We start from the raw sequence: 26,838 nt of genomic DNA, 5'->3' as shown, positions 1-26,838 counted from the left end.
AGTCAGAAATAACATGACCAGGCTTATGACAGTAGTAACATGTCCGCTCCTCTTTTGAGCGTGGAGGTGACATTTTTGGTCGGGGGTGTGTGAATTCTGAATGGTTGGGGACAGAATGTTTCTGAGAGAAATCATGGGGGAGAAACGAGTCACGCCTATCTACAAACACAGTTTTATGGGTTTGTAAACTCATCAGCTAATACAGCAGCTTGCTGCAGAGTGGACACTTTCTGCTCACTCAGGTAAATTACAATACGCTCTGGCAAACGATTCTTAAACTCTTCTAATAGAATGAGTTCTCTGAGAGAGTTAAGATCTGAGGCCTTGCTTGCTGCACACCATTTATCAAAGAGAGTTCCCTTCTCTCTAGCAAACTCTACAAAGGTCTGGTTGACAGCTCTCTTGTGACTGCGAAACCTCTGCCTATAAGCTTCGGGCACAAGCTCATATGCACGAAGGATGGCAGCCTTCACAGTATCATACAGTAAACTATCTTCCAGGGAAAGTGTTGAACAAACCTGTTGGGCTTTACCAGTCAATTTGCATTGAAGCAACAAAGGCCAGACCTCTCTTGGCCAGCGCAATGAAGCAGCAATACGCTCAAACACATTAAAATAAGTATCAACTTCTGTCTCTCGGAACGGAGGCACCAAAGCAATGTGTTTACTTATATCAAAAGTGTGTGATGAATAAGCTGTGGAGGAGGACATACCCGGGCCTTGTGGAGGAGTCGGTGTAGCAGAGTTGGATTCACTCCTTTGGACTCCCAGCTCCAACTCCCGCAGTCTGAGCTCTTTTTCCACCTCAAGCTCCAACCTACGGATGTTAACAGCCCTTTCATTTTCCGCCTCAAGCTCCATTTTACGAAGCCGATACTCCGCCTCACGTGCTTGTGCCTTCTCCTGAGCCTCCATCTGGAGACGGGCTATTCTAACCTTGACCTGGGCCCCTTCTCGAGACCCAGATGACACAGGAGAGGCCAAGTGAAAATGTGGCAATGTGACTTTCACACCTGCCTTCTCAGCACCATGAGCTTGCTCCTCAGAAGGCTGTGCTTCCGTAGGTTCACCAGGAGGACTTGCATGTTCATCAGAGACCACAGGTAAAACAAGCGTCCCCTGCTCCAACAGCTTATCTACCACAAGACACCTGATATCCTGCTTAAGATGCTTTTGTTGAACCGAGAGTTGAAAATGTGTGGCAATCTCCACTAAGTCTGCCTTGCGGCAGCTATCCAGCGCTTCCCAAGTAGGATTGCTCAAGAATTTCCCCAGATCAAAAGTACTAACTGCCATTATTTTTTTCTTTACACAAATGCCATTTTTACACAAATTAATTAATTACTATACAAGTGTAAACAAACACAGTTCACCAAATCCATCAACCAACAATTGAACACGGGTTACAAAATCCAGGCAGAGCCCCCATTTATGTTACGACCCCTGTGAGTCTAAGGGTAAAGGGCTGTAACATAACAGTTGGTTGACAGAAAAGATGGACCACGTTTGTAAACAACAATGATATTTATTGAAAGATGCAAAGGAAGCACATGTAGCTCAGGGGTGAGCCCAGGCCAAAACAACAAACAAACACCACTATACTCCAAATAAACCCAAATCTAATCTATGGTAAAAGAGATTACATTACCTAAACTACTCTTACCTAACCAAAACAGGAGAAAACAATATCCAAAGGAAATGGCAGCTCACCCCATCTGTGCTTCCTGAGAAAGAGAAAAACACATTAAGGAGTCTAACCTAAATAGCTCCTCCTGAGAATGTCCCCCTTTTTTTTGTTACATAATATAAAATTACAGATTCATACCTTCAAAATAAGCCATCAATTGTCAAATTTGAGACGATAGTTTTCAATCAATGTCCTATCAAACATTCTGGTACAGTCATTACCTATTTGCAGCAGGAGCCTCTGAAGAGAATTCAGTGAATTCAGCTAATGATAAGGGAACTACACTCCTTCCCAGAATTCAATGTGATGTCAATGTTAATTTCAATGACTAATTCACACCATGAAACAAAGGCCCAGCAGGGAACAATTACAGCTGAATGGGGGTATAGTGTGACTGATCAATACAGGCAACACACACTTTGATTTGATGCCATGCATATACACACACTAGATAGACAGAGGTTTAGATATTTAGATAGATATATAATAGTAATATAATAGAAAGAAAGAAAGAAAGAAAGAAAGAAAGAAAGAAAGAAACAGAGAGAGAGACATTTATAATAATAATAATAATAATTATTATTATTATTATTATTATTATTATTATTATTATTATTAAATAGAATAATTTTCTATAGGCTTGCCGTGGTAGTCAGTGATACTGGTGTCATTCTGTGTTCAGGCTTCCATACTTCCATGCTCATATCCAAAAGTATTAGATAGATATAGGTCATACATGTAGGTATGCATTTGGTTACACACACACACACACAGAAGTAGTCTCAGACCGGGAGTAGTCTCAGAGAGGGAGATACAGAGGAGAGATGGAGGGAGAGAGAGGGAGATATAGATAGAGAGAGGGAGAGATAGAGGGAGAGAGATATATATATATATATAGAGAGAGAGAGAGAGAGAGAGAGAGAGAGAGAGAGAGAGAGAGAGAGAGAGAGAGAGAAAAAGAAAGAAAGAAAGAAAGAAAGAGAAAGAAAGAAAGAAAGAATGCCGTGGGTAGATGGTCCACTGGTGCAGTGGGTAGATTGTCCACTGGTGCCGTGGGTAGACGGTCCACTGGTGCCGTGGGTAGGTTGTCCACTGGCACCTGTACAACTGTGACGCCACACAGCTCAGCTACGTCTGCTGGAAGACCAGGTGGGTCATGGGATGACTTGTCGTACAAAACTTGTAAGTCGCTTTGGATAAAAGCTTTAGCTAAATGACTAGATGTAAATGTGTAAATGTAAATGTGTGTGTGTGTGTGTGTGTGCGTGCGCGCGTGTGTGAAAGTAAGACATCCTTGACTTAGTAAACTCACTGACAGCACGTGTGGCAGATTTATATCCAGCTTTTAATTTGATCGTTTGTTTGTGTGTTTCTGTGTGTGTCTGTCTGTCTGTGTATGTGTGTGTGTGTGTGTGTGTGTCTGTGAAACATGTCTTGTACTCATTTACCTCACTAAATACAGCAATGTGTAACTGTAGATTTCAAATGGCTGTGCAAATAGTTGTTTTGTTTGGCTTTGACAATGTAAACGTATGTTTCCCATGTCAATAAAGCCCATTTGAAGGAGAGAGAGAGAGAGAGAGAGAGAGAGACGTCATCTTTCCTTCACAAAGCGCATCGGTGCGCTGTCAACTAAAGCACCGTGTTTAGCGCGGGTGACCAAAACACCAAACTCGTCACACAGCAGCCAGTGGCTGATACTGTAGTTCACGTAGTCCACTCCACTGTCCGCTTGAATGAACTGCGAGAGATAATTCATAACTCATATACACACACGCACTCTGCCATACAGTAGGTAATGTAATGTAATCACGTTAAAAAAATTTTTTGTATGGGATTCGAACTCGTCAACAACGGACCGCAGGAGCGCAGGACCGCTGCTCTGCGAGGTGAGCTGAAGCGCCGAATGAAAATCATGGAACAGTAACAGGCCACCTCTCTACTCTAGACTAGAGAGCTGTCATCACCGTGATGCGCGCTGAATGAACTGCGAACTGCAGGACTATTATTATCAACGACAGACAGTGAGAAACACAACCCCCCCCCCTCTCGCGCTGAAGAATATGCATATTAGATCACTCAGTGATTAACACCTATGTGCTGTTTGTGTGTGCGCGCGTGCATGTACGTGACGCGTTGTAGTTTCGGGGGAATACAGGGATATTTAGAACTATACAATTTAGCAAGAATTAAACATATTTACAAGTCGTATTATGTTTAGCAAGTAAGGATACATATAGATTACACTATATGCACTCGAAATTGTCTTTGTTCTATTTTTACAGATTTTTGAAAAACGGGACTTCCTGAGCATTTGTGAGAGATTCTAATTCTTTTGTTCTCCGCCCACGGGAGCAATAAGCCCTGTTGACTTCTAAGGGTTAATGATACAGAAAACAAAGACAGCATATATACAAAAACAAACTTATAACTAACAATGCTCTCTCTGTGGCCATACACACACAAGGCAATTTCCACTAAGCACCAAAGGCCAATAAACGAAATGCAATATTGTCAAAGTTACAGGTTACAAAATCACACTAGGCCTAGCCTCATGCCAGAGAGAGAGAAAGACTGAAGTGAGAAGCCATGTTTTAACAGGTGTGGGGTGATCCATGATTGGGTGGTGTTGATTGAGTGTTGGAGTCTGGAAAACCATCCACCAATCGGTGCTGTGTTGCTATAATGGAAGGATTGGCCTGGCAGGGACCAATGGTGAAGGGAACAATGGCTGGAGGGAGGAAACAAAAATGGAGAACACACACACATGGAGACACACACTGGGGAATATATACATTGGGATGTAACAGGTTTATTAACACTTTGAGCGCCACGCCTGGTTTTCCGTTTTACCGCTTGAATGCCACCATCGGCGCCAATGTTAACGTTAATATCGCCTAATCTATGTTTTAAATTTAAATGTGTCTAATCTGCCCATCGCATTATCAAAGACTATTTTCCAGTCAGTGCTGTGAAGGCAGATTGTTTTTTTATCGCGTCGTTTCCGTTTCAGAGCAGTTAGAAAAGCCCCCGTTTTGATATAAAAAACAGCTCATTCTGGAGCATTCTATGAAAATCGCCTTTTAGTGGAATATTCCACAACGTTGATATTCGTCTGCCTTTTTATGAATCGTTTTCAAATAAACGCTAGATGATCAATATTATACGTGCACGCAAGCACATTACGGCCGCGCACTGATAATCGCTCCGTTGATTTCCTCACAGACTTTTACAGTGAAACCGAAAGAAGACATTTCACAAAACAGCTTATAACTTCATCAAACTTACTCTGATTATCCTACCACTGATAACATAGAGTCCTTACCTGACATCAGATGGTATCCAACTGGTATATTCCAATTCCTGATCACCATTCGAAAAAATCGATAAGTGTATGGATCCAACGCGAGACTGTAGATCTCCATGATCCGCGGGGATCTGAGGCTCCAGAATGAACTGTGGTAACCCCGGCTGGATCAGTGAACTGGAAAATGTGGAGTACCGGATTTTTTTCCCCATTCATTTTCATTGAGTCCATTCCAAAATCACTTATGTCATCTGGGAGACGACAGGGGGCGCTTTTTTCCACAGTGATCACCGGCGCAGCTCGGCTATACTCGGGTAGGCTCGGGTGATGCAATAATTTTTCAGATCGCAAAAAAAAAAAAAAAAAAAAATCCGAGAAATCTCGTGAGTGGCACGCAACCACCTATAAAAAAAACCGAGAAATCTCGTGAGTGGCACTCAAAGTGTTAATTAAGGTCTTCCCCATCTACTACAGGCCACTACATGGGTGCCACACTCCTGAGACACAGACCGAAACAGCTTTGCCCAAGTGTCTTATAATTGTAACAATATACTTACTGACCACCACGAATAAATCAGTTTGAAAGACAACGCTGTAATAACTGTAATTTGCATACACATAGAGCTGCTAGATCCACAAAGAATGGATTGCACGGTGCTAATTGCACCCTTACTTACAATTCATTATGCATTTAAAATGGGGGACCCTGATGTAAACAAGACGGAAGTCTTACTCTGGTCTGCATCCCCTTAACAATTGAGCCGTACTGTATTGTACCCATTCTGCAATCTGTTAATAAAATGTTCATTCAATCAATCACCGTGAGGGACGCGAGTGACATGGAGGGAGGTATGCAAGGGGAGTTGCTTGCCTTGTTCCCCGAGCTCATGGTGTCCGCCGCAGCCGCTAATGGCGTGGCGTTGCCGCAGCCACTGCCGGCACCTGTTCCTGATGACATGATCATCATGGTCATCGCTGGCAATGTCGTCCTGTGAGAGAGACGGGCATTGTCTGCCCATTCTTCCCAGCAATGGAGGCTTACGTGGCGCAGGGACAGGTAATCTCCTGCATCGTTGGCCTTACCCCCGCCTACGTGCCAGTCACGCAGGTGGTGGGTTTGGTCCAGGGGCTTAAGGACGGGGTGCCTCGGCTTGATAGCCCGATGGCCTCCATACTTTGCCCCGAAATGGTGTGGGAGCCGTTAAGAAAGCCGGTTCCCCAGGGGAAATCGGCTAGGCAGTTGGCAACGTGGAGTGACCAGGTGTACATCGCCTCGACTCAGAGCCTGGCTGCGACCTCCAACATCGCGCAGCTGGCGCGCTACATGTCGGGGCTGATGGCAGGCGGGTCGGTATTGGATGACCATCAACGATACCTTCACGCCCAGGTGGCTGGAGCCATCCTGCACCTTTCCCAGCTGCAGGCGATAGCCGCCGGGAAGGAGCGCGCCCTGACCACTCTCATCCAGCGCCACCTTTGGCTGGAGCAGGCGCGGGTGCCGGAACAGAGGGGGATTCCGCTGCTCACGGCCCCCCTCTCCAATGCTGGATTATTCGGGTCGGCCATGCAGCAGATGACGGCAGCCTGCAGGGAGATGGAGGAGGAGCGCTCCGTGCTTCAACCACATTTCCCCCGACCCGATGTCACCAGTGATGTCCGGAAGAAGCAACGCCGGCAGAGGACCACGACTGTTGCCTCAGCCACCACTGGCGCCGCTGCTGGGCCTTCAGCGAAAAAGGCCAGGAGTGGAGGGAGTGCCGCGACCGCTGCAGCCAGCCGCGCCACGCCCGGAGGGAACGGTAGGGATCGACCAGCAGTGGGGGAAAACAGCGCTCTGCACGCGGCAGACGCCGCTAGTGACTCCCCTGTTTACCCCTGCCCCCCCCCCCCCCCCCCCCAAGATATGATTTTTGTTATTAAATAAAAAGTCCCTCCTGGTGAGGGACTGTAAAAGACTGTTCTTCTTGCAGTAGTAAGAGTGAACTTTACCTTTTTTTTTGTTTTCTGATGGGGGTTGTGTGTATTCTGTTACGTTTGGGAAACATGGCATAGAGTCCACAACTAGGTTAAGTGTTAGCCTACAGAAGTAATCACATATGTAGCTTGTACCGAGGTCTTTGGACCCTCTCTTTAACGTCTGTTGTTTTTTTCTTTACTTGGTAAAGTATAAAAATGCGGGTGGCGAGTTCGCACATGAACCTAAAGCCTTGTATAAAAACCAGTTTTTTACACAAACGAGTTTATCGTCTGTGGCAGGCGTGCAACTGTTAAGCTTATCCTAGACAGAGGATATACGCTTTTTCATGTAGCATGCTAGACAACTGGTATCATGCGCAGCTTGTTGTTTTCATTGTATCCGGGGTGTGGGGTCATAGGGGGTGAACTGATAAACCCCTCCCCCCTTTTACTGATTGGCCAGGGGGTTGGACCTCCTGTTCTTCGGTCTTCCTGTCACGCTGTAGGGTCAGCGGTCACAGGGAGGGGAAAGGGGGAGGGGAGTTCCCTGGTCCCACGCCATATTTGGACAGGTGGGTCACAGGATTTCCCCGGCCATAGAATACGTCACTGGGCGCGTTTCTATTGGTCATGAGACTTCCGTGAGTTCTTTCAGGCTCCATGTTATGGACCACTGTCATTGTCAAGATTGGGTGATGCGGTGTGTTGGAAACTGTTCGTTTTCTGCTCTGCTCTCTATTTAAATATGTATTGAGCTTTTGGTCACGTGGCTCAATGTTTACATATATCTTTTCAATTGTTACTCGCGTGGAAGGTCTCTCTGGGGGTTCCCTGTCTTCCCTCTTATATACAGAGCGGTGTTGACAGGGTTTTTCCCCTCGGACGCGTCATATGGGACCCATATCTGTGTCTTGTTGGCCGGCTTCCTGCCGCTCGTCCCAGACGGCATGGAGGGAACGTTGTCTGATTTCTTATTAGAATTACCATTGATGTGTTTTTTGGGTCTCGACGTGTACATAGCGCTGGCCCTGGGTGCTTTCGGTGTGGAACCACGTCATGGGCTGGCACGCCTTGGTTGCTCATTCATAGAAACAGCGTTTTTTATATGAGCAACTGGGAAGGAGCGACGCCGGGCCAGGTCAGTTAACCTGTTGTCCGCCGGGGGGCAGATCTGCTGTTCTGGTACCCTGAAGGACTTTGTGCTTTTCCGGGGGGGAAATGCCGGGTCGGCCCGGGCGTCGCGGGGATTGATGTTATGGATGTGTGTGTCATAGGTATGTCACTACGAGTTGTCCTTCACAGTGTGTGCTTGGTCCATATTGTGTTGTACCTTGCGCTGTGCTAAGGGGTCTGGTCCTTCTCCATTCGTTTTCGCCCCTCCCTTCCCCTGCTGGGCAGGGCTGGGAGGGGGCTGTCGAGGAGGTTTTCTATTGAACCCCTCTGGCATCCCTGTGTACGTCCCGTTCCGCCGGGCCCAGGTCCGAACTCGTTCGCGTCGACCTGTTGCCTGGATTAACCCCTTTGAAAACTGAAACACTTGTACTGCCTGTATAGCCGGTGTATACGCGCAGTTATGTTTCTGAGTTTTTTCTTGGTGGGTTAAAGGAACAACCGCCTCTTGTTAAACTAAACATAGGGGGGTGGTTGGTTCCCTGATGTGTTGGTAGCAGAGTCGACTCGGGTTGAGGCCGGGCTTGACCCCGTCTGCCCGCGAGTGTGCCCCCGCACTTTCATGACGTCTGCCAATCGTGTCAGCCTTCTCTTGGACCTCGACCTCTCTGGAGGGGTCGGGTTTGTGGAGGTTGCGATATGGTGCGCAGCATACCGAACGCCCCTTCCGCCGGGGTGCTGTTTCACAGTAGACCCCTTAGGCGCCTGTCTAGTCCGCAGTGCTCTGGGCACAGGTCAAGTTATGCTCTTGGGGCCTGTTGCCTGGATTGAGGGATCAACCTCTTTGGGGGTTGTCTCCCCGGTGCACCGACTGGCCCCACAGTATTGTGGGGGTGTAGCCTATGTGGAGTGCTTCAGGGCGGCGTGCCGTAGGGGGGAAGGGCCTGCTCTTGGTGGGCCCTGTCCGATAGGCTGGCGATGTGGGGGTTGGTGTCACCAGTGACCGTCTGGTGGGGTCTCGATGCTGCGGCATCGTTGGCCTCACCGTGCCCCCTTTTTCGGGGGGTCCTGGCCCTCAGGTTGTTCCTGGGGCTGGGTCCTCCTCCGCACTCCGCTGCTACGGCCTTGCCACAGGGTTGGTTTCTTGACCTTTGACCCCGTGATGTTGGGGGCTGTGACGGGGGTGTTTTGCTTCCCGTCCGTTCCCTGGTGGCGTGTGGGATGCGCGCCTGAGTGGTCGCGGATCCTTCTGTGTGAAGGTAAGTCCCACGATCTGCTCACCCTGTGCGTTTGAGGTGCTAACCCCTCTTCGCATAGTCGGATCCGATTCCCTCCCGTCCCCCTCTAGGGGGGTCCAGGGGGCTCGGGTCCTCCCCGGTTCTGATGGTTGTGGGGGGCCTCAGCGGGTACATCTGTCGAGCTTCCGCTCTGCTCAGCTCCTGTGTTCCAAGAGAGCAGAGCGTAAGCTATACGATAATATAACGTCAGGTTATTCTATAACCCTAGTTATATGAGTATAGCGAGCGTTTCTGCTCTGACTCACTGAGGACCCCGTGGTCTTCGCCTTCGGTGGTGAAAGTCTTGGGAAGGAGCTGATGGTGTGGCCACGACCCCGCTTATGTAGAGGAGCGGATGTGGGTGTGGCCAGGCGGATGGGTGTGTGCATGTGGAGAAAATTATTCATTATTAGATTGGATAGAAGGGATAGTTCCAAGAGACGCTATACTCATATAACTAGGGTTATAGAATAACCTGATGTTCTGCATTCATAATAATTTTCATGGACACAAGTCCATAAACATGGCTGCACAGATAAAAATACTACTACTAATAAATAATAATAATAACGTTAAAAAAATATATAATTATGTTCTTATGTGCAAAGCAGGCTAAAAATGATAGGGGGGAACAATTAATATAATATTATTTATTCAATATGTTAAAGGAAATAACAAGTTTTTTTCCTATTTGACAGTGGAAGGGCATCCAACTCTCTGCGTAGGAGTGTGCATGGATGCTGACGTGTTCCATTACTGTCTCTTTTCTTTCCAGAGGAAGGAGCCATTAAGTAACATGAAAATTAACATATCAGGGCTCTTAAGCTCGGCTTTGCCTCAAACAGCAGGCGGCTGAGTTTGTTATTATAATGATAATAACTGTTCTGCCCCGGCGCACACATGCACACACACACACACACATGCATGTCTGAACACACAAGCCCTCGGTAAGGCACAGACAAACAGGAACACACTTACGTGCACGCATACACTTTACAAACATTTTCCTAGTACACACACACAAACACTTCACCACCCTCTCTTCCAGCCAATTTGACTCAGACAAAAGCTGAATTAACCAGTAATCCTTGTTTCCCCCCCCCCCCCCGGGGTGGTCCTCACTTTACACTTGTCTCAGTAAATTACAGCAGACCATACAGGACCAGGATTTTCACTGCGGTGTAGTTAGTAGCAACCTGTTGCGGCAACAGCTGTGAAACCCCTTCTATTTTTAACCCACTTGCAAAACAGCCTCGCTGACGAACGTAACCACTTGACACCTGGAGTAAGAGGGAGTCGGTACGTGCATGCAGGTGCACAAAATGTCACTTTTAAATGATTCAGGCTCGTTAAAATGTAGCCGCGTATATTTTGAATGTCACCCAAAGTGCACAAAAACACATTTGTCGTTAATATCTAGATTCCCCAACCCTATTCCAACAACAATGGCAACACAGGGACTGATATTTGCCTTATATTCCTCTGCATTCAAGCACACATTTTGCTCAAGGGAGCCAATAAAGGTTTATCTTAACACATTGGGTGCCAACGACGAGAAATCTCGTTGTTGGCCGCTATGCGTTGAGTGCCAATGATGAGAAATCTCGTTATTTAATCGTTATTTCTTTTATTAGCGATATCCATACATTTTTCATCCATCCAGCCTCACGTTATCATTGGGACCGGCTCTGAGCTCGAAAAGGGCAAATACGAATCGATTTTCAGCCCGCTTCTCTAGCGTGCATAAGTACACATATACTATCGATAATCTAGCGTTTATTTGAAAACGATTAATAAATCAGCCGGAAAATGACAACGTGTTGTGTGTATTCGACTAAAGAGCTATTATCGCGGAATCTTTTTTTTTCTAGATATCTCCAAAACTATACTCGTATTCAAAACGGTATAAAACAGAAATGTACTGATGAAAAAACAATCCGATTCGTACATGTAGACTGCAAGCAAGTCATTGATAAGCAACGGCCGTATTAGACACAGCCATAATTTAAGATATAGTTTATGCGTTCGCAAATGTGCTCATCCTCTTATTGATTAGAGTGGTGGCAACCAAGCGATAAATCGTGCACCCCCTGCTGGCAACCAATGTGTTAATATATAATCTTATAATCACAGTATCATTGTGAGGGCTGGCCCAGCACTGCGTGCTTCTCAGCGTCAATTAACAACACGCACCTGAGATGAATTCCAATCAGCTCGTCGGGAGGACTCTTATATGCTGTCTGCAGATCATTCGTGGTCGGGTCGTCTTCTCACCACCATTATTCTGCCGAGTTTTGCTGTTCACTCACTCTTCTTCCCCGTGGACCGGTGCCTTTGAATTGCCCTTCGACGTCGCTCCTGGTGAGTCTTAAATAAGACTAATTCCCCTGAACATTTATCCTCATTAGTCCTGGACTCTGGGCTTTCGTTTGCCTTCGTGTGTTTCTCTAAATCCTTGAAGACGTGTTTGATTTCTACATTACTGGACTCTGCCTTGGGCTATTGACATTTTACGTTCCTATTTTTCCCCTCAAGTGGAGTAGCATAATTCTGCAGAGCCCAACTATGCTAGCATAATTCTGCAGAGCCGCAGAGCCCAACTATGCTATTGCTCAAGTTACTGGACGCTGTTTCTTCCCCTCTTCTGTTTTGTCCTTAAAGGAACATTGTCGCACATTTCTGTTGTACAAATAAATACGCCCTTTGTTTTTGGCTAACTCTGAATGACCTGTTTGTGTCGTGCTGTTGGGGTCGCATACAAACCATTACAATCATACCATAGGAGGTGATGCGAATAAGGTAAGGGTGTGTTCTGCTTTGTCTCTGTGTGCCGTGTGAGCTGTACTTTATTATGTGTGCTGTCTTAACGGTGTGATAAAGGCACACAGTGTCAGACCATATGATATAATTATGATCTTAAAGGTCATAAATTGGTCACTATTTGGTCACAATTTGACATAATTTCTGTGCGTATATGGAACACATCAGTACGTTTTAGTTTTTTTCTCAATAAAATAAATGTTGAGCTTTTATCCAAAGTGCTTTACAAATTATTCCTCACATTCACTCAAACACTGATGCCAGAGGCAATCATGCAAGGTGCCAACCTGCTCATTGAGATAAGTTAGGGGTTAAGTGTCTTGCTCAAGGACACTTCGACATCCTGCCAGGAGAATTGAACCGGGAACCTTCCGATTACCGCATGACCACTCTACCCCCTGAGCCACTGTCGCCTCCAAGTAGGCTACCTCTCTCACCTCTCTCTATCCTTAAAATGTCCTCATTGTTAGATATTAAAATAATCTGAGATCTTTTGGTTGATTTATGAGGCGGCTGAACAGAGATTGAGACAGGAGTCAAGGGTGGAATTCCAAGTTGGTAAACAGCCAACGATGGTTTACTTGTTGGATCACACAGGAAGACAATACAGGCCTGGACCAGAGCCCGAGTGGAGCCTCACGCACAAGCGCATCACCGCGGACTAAGGTCCCCATCAACAGAAACAGACAAGGTTATATACATTTGGGAATCCCATTTTTAGAGAGGATGACCGACTAGTTGATGACTGATGATAGACAGGCTTGCTCTTAGATGGTCATATGTCTGGAATATACAGTATGTGAGCTGGGGCTGAATATGATATTATGCCCAGCTTTGCTCCTCCTCAGTGGCCTGGGGCTGGAGGCGCCATGCAGGCACCGGTCGTTAGGTCAAGTGTATTTTTTATACAGAGTGCCTGGCTGCAACAAGTGTATGTGAGAGAGAGAGAGAGATATCTAAATAAATTATTCAGAATGGTATAATGGGATCTCTGAGAAAGGGAGCTGGCATTTATTTGCGAGGGAGTGGCCAGTTTATCCAGCTAACTTAACTAAACCTGTGCTGGAGCTGGTTAAAAATGTTCGATCTGTTGCCATAGTGATTTAGACAAAGCTGCTTTGTGGAACTGAAAAGCCTGACTTATGTCAAGTTATCCTGAAGATTATCCGGCTAACTCAGTTAGCCACGTACGGGGAATGGGGCCCAGGTATCCATTATAGCCATACTGTTTTATAAAAGCAATAACTCACTTCAGGCTGGTTACAGTGGGCCAAACAATGCCTGTAATAACAATATACCAGCCTGCCGTAAGCTATTGCTTAATTATGTAATAGATAGAAGTGTGGCTATTTCATGTCTAGCCAGATGGAAAATATGCATTGTTTGGTCGTGTGTGTGTTGCATGGTGTCCTTTCACCATGACAAAAGGACACCCTTCCAATTACAATGGCAGTTATAAAACAAGCATCCTGTTGTTGTCAATAGCGGCGTATTGTTGAGCCACTCGACTCTGTGACACAAACTCAATCCCGCCTTAATTTCCCCCGCTTGCCAGTTCTAATGATTTATCCTCAGAGTGGGCAGTGTCTCTCTCTCTCTTTCACACACTGTATGTCAGACACCAGAGTGATGGCAGACAAAACCGCGAAGAGGCGAGAGACAGAAGTGACTGGACTCCCGTGCTGTGACAGCATCCAGGCGAGTTTCCAAGACAACTGTGCTTTTCTTTTTGTTATTACCTTTATTTACCTGTAGGAAGTTGATTGACGACACATAGGAAGCGCGCGGATGTGTCCTTCGAATCGCTGTCCTTCAAAAGTCTGTCAAAACAAACACAATTTGTTTCGCATTGTATTCTTCGCTGCTGAGGCCAGACTGACTTCTGGTATATACTGTACATATATGACCCAGCAGTTCATGCCTCATGTTGTTTCTTATCATATTATCACAGTTTTAAATGTTTAAGAACGTATTTACTGTACATAACAATTATAGCTCTGTACATATCGTCAGGCCAGCGATCGATCTAAGCTACTGAGCACGCTCCAGGAATACTAAGTTCAGTTAACATTAGTCATTCTTGTCAAATGTTCAAAAACTGAGCAGAACCTTTTAGTTTGTCTAGGCAAGGTGGTGAGTGCAGCTCTGTCAGTAATTTTGTCTGGGAAATGGCTATCGAGATCCTCAAGATCCTCCTCATCAGTGGCGATTCTAGGAATTTTTAAACAAGGGGGCACATGGGGGGCAAGAGCTAGTATGGGGGGGGGGGGGGGGGAGACAACGAAAAACGGAAGTAAAAAAAAAGGTTTGACATAATTTCTTTTTTAATTTTTATAGCTAAGTATGACCGGTATATAAAGGAAGTTGGGTTTATCTAGACCAGTGGTTCTCAACCTTTTTACGCCAAGTACCACCTTAGAACGTAGCTGGCTCTCCAAGTACCACCATATGACCGACATTAAAATACAGTCTATTCAGCTATGCACAGTACACGCAGGAGGCAAATTTATTCCTATTAACATTATTTAACTGTACAGTATTTCATCCAAACACACACACTCTCTCTCTTTCTCCTCTCTCTCCCTCGCTCTCCTCTCTCTCTCTCTCTCTCTCACACACACACACACACACACACTCTCACACACACACACACACACACACACACACACACACACACACACACACACACACACACAGTGAGAACATTAATAATAGAATAATAACCAACCAACTTTGGAAAAATGTACCAACCTGGCTAATCTGGCATATTTACAGTAAATGTTCCTTAATATGCACTCTCTGTATTTTAAACCAATAAATACAAAATAATTCTCACACAGCAAATGAGAACATTATGAACAAAATAACAACTGTACAGTATTTCATCCAAACACTCTCTCTCCTCTCTTTTCCTGCTCTCTCTTTCTCTCTCCCTTGCTCTCTCCTCTCTCTCTCACACACACAGTAAGTGACACACACACACGCACACACAGTGAGAACATTAATAATATAATAATAACCAACCAACTTTGGAAAAATTTGCCAACCTGGCTAAACTGGCATATTTACAGTAAATGTTCTCTGTATTTTAAACCAATAAATACCTAAATCTCTCTCTCTCTCTCTCTCTCTCTCTCACACACACACACACACACGTTTAACATCATCTGCCATGGCTCCTATTCTCCGTGACACTGTGTCGTTTGAAAGCGGCACCAAGTTTAACAGTTTGGCAGCCTTCTCGCCACACATGATTTGTGTCATCTCTTTGGCTAATGGTAGACACAATTGTTCACCAATAGTGTGTGGCTTACCGGCTTTCGGAGGGTGGCACAATACGAGGCTTCCTGTGCGTTGGCTGTGGGTGTACAGCAGGATAGAAATAATTTAATGTAACTGGAGTTGTATTTGCATACTGTTTATGCGCCGTTTGTTTGTGGATTCCTGACTTGTGCTGTTGACGGAGCCACTAGCAGCACATTCAGCGCTGGACGGCGCTGTGGCTCTGCATGCCGCTCTTGCACTGCTGGTGGAGCCTGTGCTTGTGCTCGGTCCACTGTCCTCACATCCTCTTTGTTCACTTGTTGAACTTCATTGCTGCTGAGATCATTTAACGGTGTGGATCATGATGGCTAACCTGCCACGTTAGCTTCTGCTGCATTAACAGATACACCTGCACCGGGTGCTTCTTGGCAGACTTCATGGCGCCTTACCGAAAGCTCTTCAGAGGTGCTGGTTTCTCCAACGTTAGATGGTGGAGGACCAGGAGGAAGCATTGGAGGAAGCCGTGAAGAAGGTGCCCCTGCCCCACCATTTTCGTATGTAAATTTTTTTATGTTCATCTCCTTGTGTTTTATTTTACCGTCCCTGGCGGTGACAGACGGACCCTCTATAAATTGTACTTTTCGCGCTCACTCACGCAGTCACCCATCAACTCAACGTGACCAATTACGTAATAACAAATTCAAACACACACCAATCAGCGATCAAACATACTCTTCTTTTAAGACTTCTTTTTTGTATAATTTCGTTTAATAATAGGCGAAATAGCCTATTTATAAAGGAAAACATCTGACTTTTACTATAATAAAAATTATTACAAAAATAAAAAGATTTAAACTGTGGTCCTCTGACTCTGGTCTCCTCTCCATCCCCACTACCAACCTGCGGACTGTTGGTCCCAGAGCCTTCTCTGTTGCCGCACCCACCCTCTGGAACTCCCTCCCTCCAAACATCCGTAGTACTACATCCGTGCACTCTTTCAAATCCCAACTCAAAACCCACCTCTTCACCAAATTTGGAAATAACTTTCTTTTCTTTTCTTTTTTTACTTTGTCTGTTACGTTGTTCCCCGATCCACTTCCCTAGATGCCCCCTCCTGTTAAGCGCCTTGGGTCTCCTGAAAGGTGCTATATAAATCTAAGATATTATTATTGTTATCGGGCTGCTGGTAAGACAAGCTATATCAAATAATTGTCATAATCACGGCGAGAGCCTTCCTCACCCCTCCTCCGTCCACACCCTTATATGGGCAACATCCGACCCCAGCATTCCCACGCTGCCAGAGGGACATCAATCAGCGCGGCTGTGAGGGATTCCCTCATCAAACAACCCCTACATCAGCCCACGGATCCTGCTCTCCCTCGTCACAGTGTTAACCTAACAACCTAGGTACGACGACGCACACTAGCCTTGCTACTCCATCCTAGTTGCCTATCTTGTCCTAATTTTTGTTCTCCCTGTGCCCAGGACCACTGCTCCCGAGACACCACCCACCTGGACGCCTCTGTGCTGCACGAGGAGTGCACCTGCTCGCATCTATTCGCACATTCCTTTACTTGTATACATGTCTGCTTGGGGCCTACATTAAAACCAACCTAAAACGCTCCATTCTCTCTCCTGTGTTCTGCTATTGGGCTCCGCCACTGCTGCCTTAACAATAATATTCTCCAGGATAATTTACGTCTGCCGTTTGGGCACATTCCAGATTTAGTTTTGTTTATGATAAAGATGGATTAAACATCAACAGAGAGTGTTGCACACCGCGAGGCATATGCAAGTGTCAATACATTCATTGTTAAGTCTGGATAACGGTCCATTACTACCATATCTGGGAAAGCAGACACTCCCAAAGTATTTAGCATTGCACAAAGTGACCTCCGCATTTAGATATTTACAGGGCAAAATCATAATAATGTAATTGTTTATAGCGAAAGTAAACTATGTAGCTGTAATTTCAGTGCACAACGTCAAGCCACAATATTAATATTTCCTTTAATAGTCACTTCAGCAACAATGTAATTTCCAAACGTGAAGATGAAACAAAGCAGAATTGTCTTGAGACGCATTTACTGTAGACTCTCATGGTAGCTTGTTCCCCAAAGTGAAACTATAGTGTTTGGAAGAAACTCTTCAAGTGAGGACAGTACGAAAACACATCACCGACGAGGACCCACTTCTGATGAAGAGGGTAAAATTAGGTACCAAGGACTAGGACCGAAATTGGGTTCAGAAATCAGACTGCGAGCAACACTCTGTCCCCCACCTCAAGGTCACGCCACACGGCACCGCGGCCCTCTTCAGCTGTCCGCACATAAGAGTAGATTTGGACACGTCCCCCTCAATATTGAGAAGAGGTTAAATTGTCCCCCTCAAAAAATATAGCTAATATGAAAGAGAACCCCCCCCCCCCCCTCAAAGAGGTAAAAAATAAGGGGTTAAAACATTTATATCCTTCCTACCTGTAACTATATATTAACCACAATTTCAGACACCCCTACAGGACCATACCATTTCAACCCAAAACACGCATGATATGTTTTGAATATGCAGAAACAATACAGGAGAATACATATTTGAAAGCAATACAGAATGCTGCACTACATTGTATTACATTAAAATTGTGGTTGAGCTGAATGTTGTCTTTTCCTTTACATATGTCGTATATTATGATAAATATAGCTCATACAACTATATATGGTGCTGAAACTATGTCCCTGAAAGCAAACCAAGGAATGGTGATAAAAACAGATGTCATCTGCAGGCCCAAAAGCCATAGGGGGTAAAAGCTTGGAGGCTGGCTTCTAAACATGTTAGAACAGAAAACAGATGGTTGTCTCTAGTTTAAGGAACTGCATAATAAGTATAGTCATTGTATTAAGTAAGAAACTGTGTGAAATATGAATGCATTATATTTTCAGTCTTAAAAACAGTCAAAGTGTAAGGATTGACAAAATCAAATACTAGTAACCTGGATTAGACTTTGCTTTTTATAGATTATGTGTGTGAATACAGACTGATTGGTGTCTGCTCACACAGAGCTCGATTTACATTTAGGGTGTTGGTCACACAGCTGGAACAGTAGTGGGACTTCAGTTGCCATAGAGTGTGTGTGTGTTCAATTTACATATAGTCAAGAACTTTATTTAGAACAGGAACTGGGGCCAGCTGCCATGCCAAGTAAGAGCATTAAGACAATAGGATCTGTTGATCAAAACAAAAGACCAATAGGTCACATGACTCTGTTATCTCGCTGGGGTCTCTGGTGACACACACATAGAGACAGAAAGTCTGAGGAGGAACCCAGCATTTAAAGTATGTTTAAATCCTTAATTAAGCGCCAAACAAACTGCAGATATTTCCTGTTCTGTTTCGTTAAGGGGCTCTGCTTGGCATCACCTACTGCACTCCCTCGCGTACGTGCACGCGTACTGAATAACATTCCACAAATATACCTTTAATACCAGTATTAGTCTGACCACACCCCTCATCAGCTTACCTTCATAAGCAGGTGTGTGGTCACCTGCTCTCCTCCTTCTCGCTTTCACCACAAGGAAGTGCCTTCGGTAGTACCCCACTTGACGTGTTGTTAGTTGAAAAGAGTTGTGACTGGTTTACATTGTGCTTAATCTTTTCTTCTCTCACTTTGTTGTATAAGAAAAGGTTTGGGTCATAATGTATTCCGCGGAGAGTAGACCCGCTAGACCTACTCTTCACCACCGGTTCTCCATTCCCGCCTCCGTCGTGCGCTTCGGTGCTGGGCTGTTGCCACTCTCGTGGTTGCCGACCCAGCCCGGGAGACTGCCGGTGGATAGTTTTCCTCACCGACGAGCCGAGGGTTCGGTGCCGTCGCTCCGGCGATGGCCTGATCTCGACTCTGGTTCCTCTGGTTCTGGGGAATCGCCCGTTGATGAACGGGGGATTGTTTTGGAGCCGGAGGATTTGCGACGCAAACTTTTCGCGTCTGCTCGCTCGCGTCGCAAGATGGTGGCGTGCAGACGCGAACGGCCTGGGTTTGGGGAGTTGCTGGAGACCAGCGAGGATGCGTCCGACTCTGGATTTCTGATGGAAACTGAGGACTTCATGGAAGAGGCGGACGGATTCTTGTATGATGGTCCCGTGGAGGAGAGTATCCCTCCTCCGGAGACCCCGGAGGGGGGAGAAATGGCTCCATGGGGCGCCTTGTTCGAGGATGTCGAGGAACCACCTTGGCCTCATCAGCAGGATGCCCTACTGTCGGCCGCATCGGATTGTGGCTCCTTGACCAGTCGCAGCCTGCTGTATGCGAGGGATGCGGGGTCGGTGGAGGAAGGTTCGCAGGGGGAACTGCGGGCCTTGTTTCCCGAGCTCATGACGGTAGCCGCCACCGCAAACGGTGTGCCGCTGCCGCTGCCATTGCCTGCACCTGTCCCTGATGACCTCATAGGCCATCCCTGGCAGCATCCCCCAGTGAGAGGGGTGGACGTTGTCTACCCATTTTTCCCATCGATGGGGGCCTATGTTCGTCGGGGTCAGGCGGTGTCCAACATCATGGGACTAACTCCCGCCTACGTACCAGTTACGCGGGTGTCGGGGTTAGTCAAAGGTATGGGGGAGGGCGTGCCTCGGCTTGACAATCCGATGGCCGCGCTCCTCTGTCCGGATATGGTGTGGGAACCCCTATGCAAGCCGGTCCTCCAGGGGAAGTCGGCTAGGCGATTGGCTTATTGGGGTGACCAGTCATTCATCGCTGGTACACAATCGCTGGCTGCGGCGTCTAACATCGCCCACCTGGCTAGATTTGTATCGGGGATAATGACGGGCGGCACGGATCTGAACGAGGTAAAATGCGATCAGATCACCCAGGCTGCGGGAGCTGTCCTGCACCTTTCCCAGGTGCTGGCCATAGCCATGGGGAAAGTGCGCGCCCTGGCCACCCTGGGCCAGCGTCACCTTTGGCTGGAGCAGGCCCGTGTGCCAGAGAAGAAGAGAGCCCCTCTTCTGACGGCCGCCCTCTCCGACGCTGGCCTGTTCGGGAAGGCCCTGCAATTGATGACCTCAACATGCAGAGAAATGGCAGAGGAGAGATCCATCCTCCAACCCCATTTTCCGCCTCCCGTCCTTGCCGGTGGGGGCAGAAGGCTTCCGCGACGTCGAGCTGTCTCCGTCGCCGCTACCACTGCCTCCGCCGCCACTGCTGGCCCTGCCAAGAGGGCCAGGGGACGAAACGGCGCTTCGGCCACCGCCGGCCCATCCCAGACCGGAGGAGACGGTAGGGAACGTCGTGTCCAGCAGACTGTAACCTACCGTCCCTCCGGGGCTCCCCGGGGTGGCAAGACTCGAGCGGCGCGAGGTGGCAGACGCCGTTAGGAGTGACTTTTTCCCCTCTGTATCCCCTCTCCTACACCCTTCCCGGCCCCTCTATGATATTGTGCCTTACACTTTATTAGTTTTTAATAAAAAAAGTTCCCCGACATAAGGGGGACTGTGTTTTGGCCGAACAAACTGTGTGTTTCTTCATACAAATCATATGGTGGGGTTGTGTATATATGAATCTACCCTGTTTACGTTGGGGGGTGAGTTGTGTTGTGTTACGAGGTTAAGCAAGGTCTGCAACTTACACTCGGTAATAGGTTCTATTGGCTTGATGCTCCACATGCAATTAGAACTGGTGTTATTCCATTGCTTTAACTAAGTATATGTGTTTTCACAATGCTGTGTTGTTAGTTGCAGTAATGCTCGTACGCACACTTTTTCACGGCCTAGCCGTTACTCTCGTTCGGCGTTCTTTCCTATGTATGACATAGGCAACGGGTATGGGATTCACGCACAGGCGACTTGTGTTTTGTTGTAAAACCTTTTACACTTTTTGTGGGTAGCAGGCATTGTATTAGCTTATGCTATGCATTGTTTTCTACCGGAGGTTTTTCAAGATGGCTACGGTTGTGTTTCTGTGTGTAGGGATAAAGGGTGTGTTTTCGGGAGGGTAGGCCTGCCGCGATAAGCAATAAATCGATTAATTGCTGCGATAATTAAAATGAATGCAATGATTTTGACGGGCGCGATTAATTGCTATTTGCGCGTTTGTTTTAATGAGGCGGAACCAGTGCCGCTTGTCAGTCACTGTCCGTGTTGGGAGGCGGGCCGCTGACGTTACTAGAGTACAGCACGGGAGCTCCGTGGGGCAACGCCACAGCTTAACTACATTTCTCAATAGTGTTGCTCCTTTTAACCAAGTAGCATTATTTGTAGTGTAACGTTAGCTATTTTTAGACCCAAGTAGTTACTCGCTACTGCCCGGAGAAACTGGACTGCTAAATAAAGATGAAAGATAGAGCGTTGATTCTCATTCCATGCTAACAACATAACTAACAAACGAAATACAACGTATAGCATAGCTACAAGTACAACACAGAATAACGTTAATACAATTACATGCATCATTGTTTACAATGAACGGGTGGGGCTAGTCAAAGGACTGGACACGGGGACAAGTTAAACATGAATTAATTTATTATAACAATCCGGTAGTTTCGAGTCGTGCTGCAGTGCTTACGCACCACAGCTATTCTATTATATACTGCTTTGACGCTTCCTCCTCATCGTTGATTGCCTGTAGTAGCTGCATCTAACGTTAGTAGCTAACGTTAAAACTAACCTAAAGTTAGTTGTTCACCAACAATCTCAACATTTGTTATTAGCTCAAAAACAACCGGACGAGACAAGTTGTCGGCTCATATGTTCTGCTTAGGATAATCACAACAATACTTCCGGTCCGGTCGGTGGGCTTCAAAATAAAAGTCTAAAACCGGAAAAGACGGAGCGGTGGGCTTCAAAATAAAAGTTTTGGGAAATACATTTCTCAAAAAAAATTCTCTAACCGGTCGCAATAACATCGCTTATCGCGATATTTTCGGGGGCAATTAATCGCCCAGCAAAATGTGTTATCGTGGCAGGCCTACGGGAGGGGGTGTCGAATAAACCCCTCCTTTTTCCCACTTGATTGGTTTAGGGGATTTTTGATCTTTTCTGCTGAGCCAGTCAGGGCCAAGCCAGTGCTTGACAGGGGGGGGGGGAAGGGGTATTCTACCGACTCCTGTTATGACAGGATCCGGTGGGTTTTCCCCGCCCGTTGTAGCGTTGTTGCTATGGCGACGCCTTCCATGAGCTGGTGTCTTAAAGATGTCGAGGTTGGGCGCAGGGCTTACAGGCCTGCTGCGCCCGGTTTATGTGTCAAACTTGAGTCTATTGGTCACGTGTCTCACAATTTACATATCTTTTTTCTTGACCGTAGTCTCATGTGGGAAGGTGTTTCTGGGAGGGTCTGGTCTTACACTCTGATTAAAAGGAGTGACTGGATTAAAATCATGTGAAAAACAGGGTTTTTACTCCCAGCTGTGCAGTTGGGTCATACGGGTGATGCCTTTTCTTTATTTTTATAAAGAGTTGAATGTGTCTTGATGGATTGGAAATGAGGGTCCCTGATGGAAACAAGACTAACGTATTTCTCAGGTCTGCCTCCCCTTATCTTTTTGTGTGTATTCCTGTACTGCAGTCTGTTGGGTAAATTTTTTCATTCATTCATTCATGGAGTTGATTGCATCTCGCCCCTCTTGTCGTTTCCCTGGGCGTCTTGGAGATTCAATATGGTGGTCTAAACGGCCTATTGTTGATGTGGGTATGTCCAAACGCACACATAGTGCTGGCTCAGGATGTGCTTTTGGGCCATTGGCTGACTGGCGCGCCTTGTTTGCTTGGGTGAAACAGCGTTTTTATGGAGCAATTGGGATGGGGGTTTTTCCTCTTCCGACATCCTGTGTGTTGTCGATGGGTTCCCGTTCATGTCAGGGGATGATGACGGAATGGGTCTGGACATATGGGGAAGGGTCTCACGCCCTAGGGGTGGGCCACCGGACGCGGTTCATACCGACACGTCTGGGTGGCGCCTTCTTTTTTGTGTTGGGATCAAACGCGCATATCTGCCCCTTCTCCTGGGGTTGGCAGGTCGGCGTGATTAGGGCACGGGACTGGTTCTGGTCGCGCTGGTCCAGATCAGTTGCACCCGTTGTCCGCTGGGGATGCAGATCTGCTGTTCTGGTACCCTGAGGGACTTGGGGTTTTTTCAGGGGGAAAAATGCTAGGTCGATCCGGGTGTCACAGGGTTGAGCGTTATGGGACCCTTGTTGGGTGCGTTGTATTCTGCACTGTCGTAATGGCTTACGGCCGTGCCGACCTGTACGCGTCCGATCTCGTCGGATCTCGGCCGCTGTACGGGTTGGTCTTGGTTGGTACTTGGTTGGGTGACCTCCTGGGAATACCGAGTGCGCGGTGCTGGGGCTGGTCTTCCATTTTTACGCTCTTCTCTTGCGTTTTGGCGCTGAGGAGCCTGTTGGGTGGTTTTAACCTCCTCGGGGGACCCTGTGCTCCCCGTATCACCGGGCCCGGTCCGGGGTGATGCTCGTTGACCCGTAGGCCCGGGATAGCCCTGTTGGGAACCGGAACGCGGGCTGCGGCGGTGCCGCAGATGGGTTTTGGGGTTTCTTTCCTGAGGGGTTATGGGACCAACCGTTGCATGGGGTGATGCCTGGGTGGTTGGTTCTCTGGTGTGTTGCTGCAGTGTCAACTCCCGGTTCTCCGGTTGAGGGTGCCCCTGCACGTTCATGACGTCTGCCGATCGTATGGGCTTTTTCTGTGGGCAGCTGTCAGGGGCCGAGTGGTCTACGGATCCCACTTCTGACGTGCTGTTTGGAAGCTTGGTTATGCAACAACGCCAGCATACGCCCCTTCCGCCGGGGCGGCTGTTTTCAGCTGTCCTTTCTGGCGCCTGCATGGGGTGATGCCTGGGTGGTTGGTTCTCTGGTGTGTTGCTGCAGTGTCAACTCCCGGTTCTCCGGTTGAGGGTGCCCCTGCACGTTCATGACGTCTGCCGATCGTATGGGCTTTTTCTGTGGGCAGCTGTCAGGGGCCGAGTGGTCTACGGATCCCACTTCTGACGTGCTGTTTGGAAGCTTGGTTATGCGACAACGCCAGCATACGCCCCTTCCGCCGGGGCGGCTGTTTTCAGCTGTCCTTTCTGGCGCCTGCCTCGTCCGCAGTTTCCAGGCTTGGGTTGACAGCCTGTTGCCTGGTCTTTTTCCCCGGTGCACTGCTTGCTTCCGTTGGTTAACTCTTGTGTGTTATGACCATGCTGTCTGCCTGTTGCAGGGCCTGTGTTCCAGGCGGTGTGCTGTTGGGGAGGACAGGGCCCGCTCGGCTGAGGGGCCTTTGTCCGAATACGCTGGCGATGTGGGGGGCGGGGTCACTAGGTGCCCCCCTGGTGGGGTCTTGATGCTGGCATCATGGACTTCTCCGGGCCCCCATTCCAGGGAGTCCAGTCCTTTTGGTGGGTCTGGGTCTTCCTTCGCGCCCCGCTGCTACGGCCTTGCCACGGGGTTGGGTTTGCCCTTGACCCCGTGATTCTGGGGGCAGTGACGAGGTTGTTCCTACGTTCGTTCCCGGGTGGCATGCGGGTTGTGCGTGGGTGTAGTCGTGGGGTCAAGCCACGGTCTGCTCACCCTGTGCGTTGGGTTGCTTGAGTGCCTCTTCGCACGGTCGGGTCCGTCGCCCTCCCGTGAAGACCCTAATAGAGGGGATGCCCTCCATTAGGGGGGGTCGGGGGGGCTCGGCCCTCCCTGTTCTGATGGTTGTGGGGGGCTGTCAGCGGGGTGTATTTGTCAGCCAGCGGCTCCGCTTGGCCTCCCTTGTGCAGTAGGTGATGCCAAGCAGAGCCCCTTAACGAAACAGAACGTTAGGTTATGGCTATAACCAAGTTCTGTTAGTTAGGGGTGACGCTTGGCATCAGACGGCCGCTGCAGCCCTTGATCTCACCTTGTGGTGAAAGCTTGGGAAGGAGGAGAGCAGGTGACCACACACCTGCTTATGAAGGTAAGCTGATGAGGGGTGTGGTCAGACTAATACTGGTATTAAAGGTATATTTGTGGAATGTTATTCAGTACGCGTGCACGTACGCGAGGGAGTGCAGTAGGTGATGCCAAGCGTCACCCCTAACTAACAGAACTTGGTTATAGCCATAACCTAACGTTAGGTTGGACTAATTATGCTGAAAATAATAATATGAAATATGCTGTGGTTGGGAGAAAGAGTCATTGAGTTTTACAATCAAGCCTTGTCTGAACCAAGTTGGACATACTTAAAATGATACTAAGTAGCATAGATGATTGAGTAAGTTAAAAGAAATAATTATAACACTATAAAACTGGGCTTGATGGTAAAGGACTGACTCTTATCTGAAACCTAAACGCTTTTGAGTCAAGAATAATATGTCTGTGTTTAGGGAATCAATCAGAATTCAACTATAACTATCTTGAGGCTTAATACCAGAAGTAATAAGCCTATTTTTGACTAATTCTATTACTCTGATTTGAAACAATAAAAAACTGAGCAGTTGGACAAAGTACAACCCTCAATTTTACTTTCAAACTGAAAGTCAGTGATTGGTGGAAAACGTCTAGGGGACATCCTTTGATGACGTCACACAGACATGCCTTGCTCATTGATAAAAGGGAGCGCTGGGAACACGCAAGAAGAAACAGAACACACCACCCTAGCGGCAGACGACGGCAAACGAGAACAGACGGAGGAACTCATCACCATAGCAACGAATCAAACAACAACAAAAGACATTGAAGAAGGAACTTCCTGGTTTTCAGCAGACAAAGAACTTGAGTTAGCTAGATATATTCAACGCTGTTCTGAACATCATTGATTTGGATATAGACTCTTTTCACCAAAGCTTTGTTGGATTTCAACCCTTTTAGTATAGAAATACGTTGTTTATATGCAATAAATGCAACCCTTCTGACGAGAGCGCCGCATCTTGCTTGATGATTCTTCCATCACCTCACTATTCTCTTATGGGTAATGCAGCAAGCAACTTTGGTACAGAACAACGGCAAAGTACTCTACTATTAATATAATACTATACTTCATGAGACAAGCTGAATTATGGTTACCACCAGTGATGCCACAGATTACTTGTAAAAGTAATCCGATTACTGATTACTCCTTTAAAAAGTAATCTTAGTTACTTTACTGATTACTTGATTATCAGAGTAACTTAGTTACTTTGAAAGTAACTAGGTTACGAAGTCGTCCCCCCTGCTGCTGCCACAACATAAGAATGACAAAAAAAAATTAGTAAAATGTACTCAGTTTGAGTAAAATGTACTAATAGGGCAGGTAGGCCTATCTTGCTATCTATAGATCTATAGATTTCACAAAAGATAAATGGTCAATAACACCACATGTAGGCTGATATGTAGCCTACCTTTGAGGCCTGCCCCATTCAGATATGGTTCTACATTATTATTATTTATTATTGTGTGAATGAATGAATGAAAACTTTATTTAACAGATTGCAGAATG

The sequence above is a fragment of the Notolepis coatsorum genome (genome assembly GCF_963971535.1).
Source record: "Notolepis coatsorum genome assembly, chromosome: 1".
NCBI classification, from domain to species: Eukaryota; Metazoa; Chordata; class Actinopteri; order Aulopiformes; family Paralepididae; genus Notolepis; species Notolepis coatsorum.
This window is presented reverse-complemented; position numbering follows the sequence as displayed.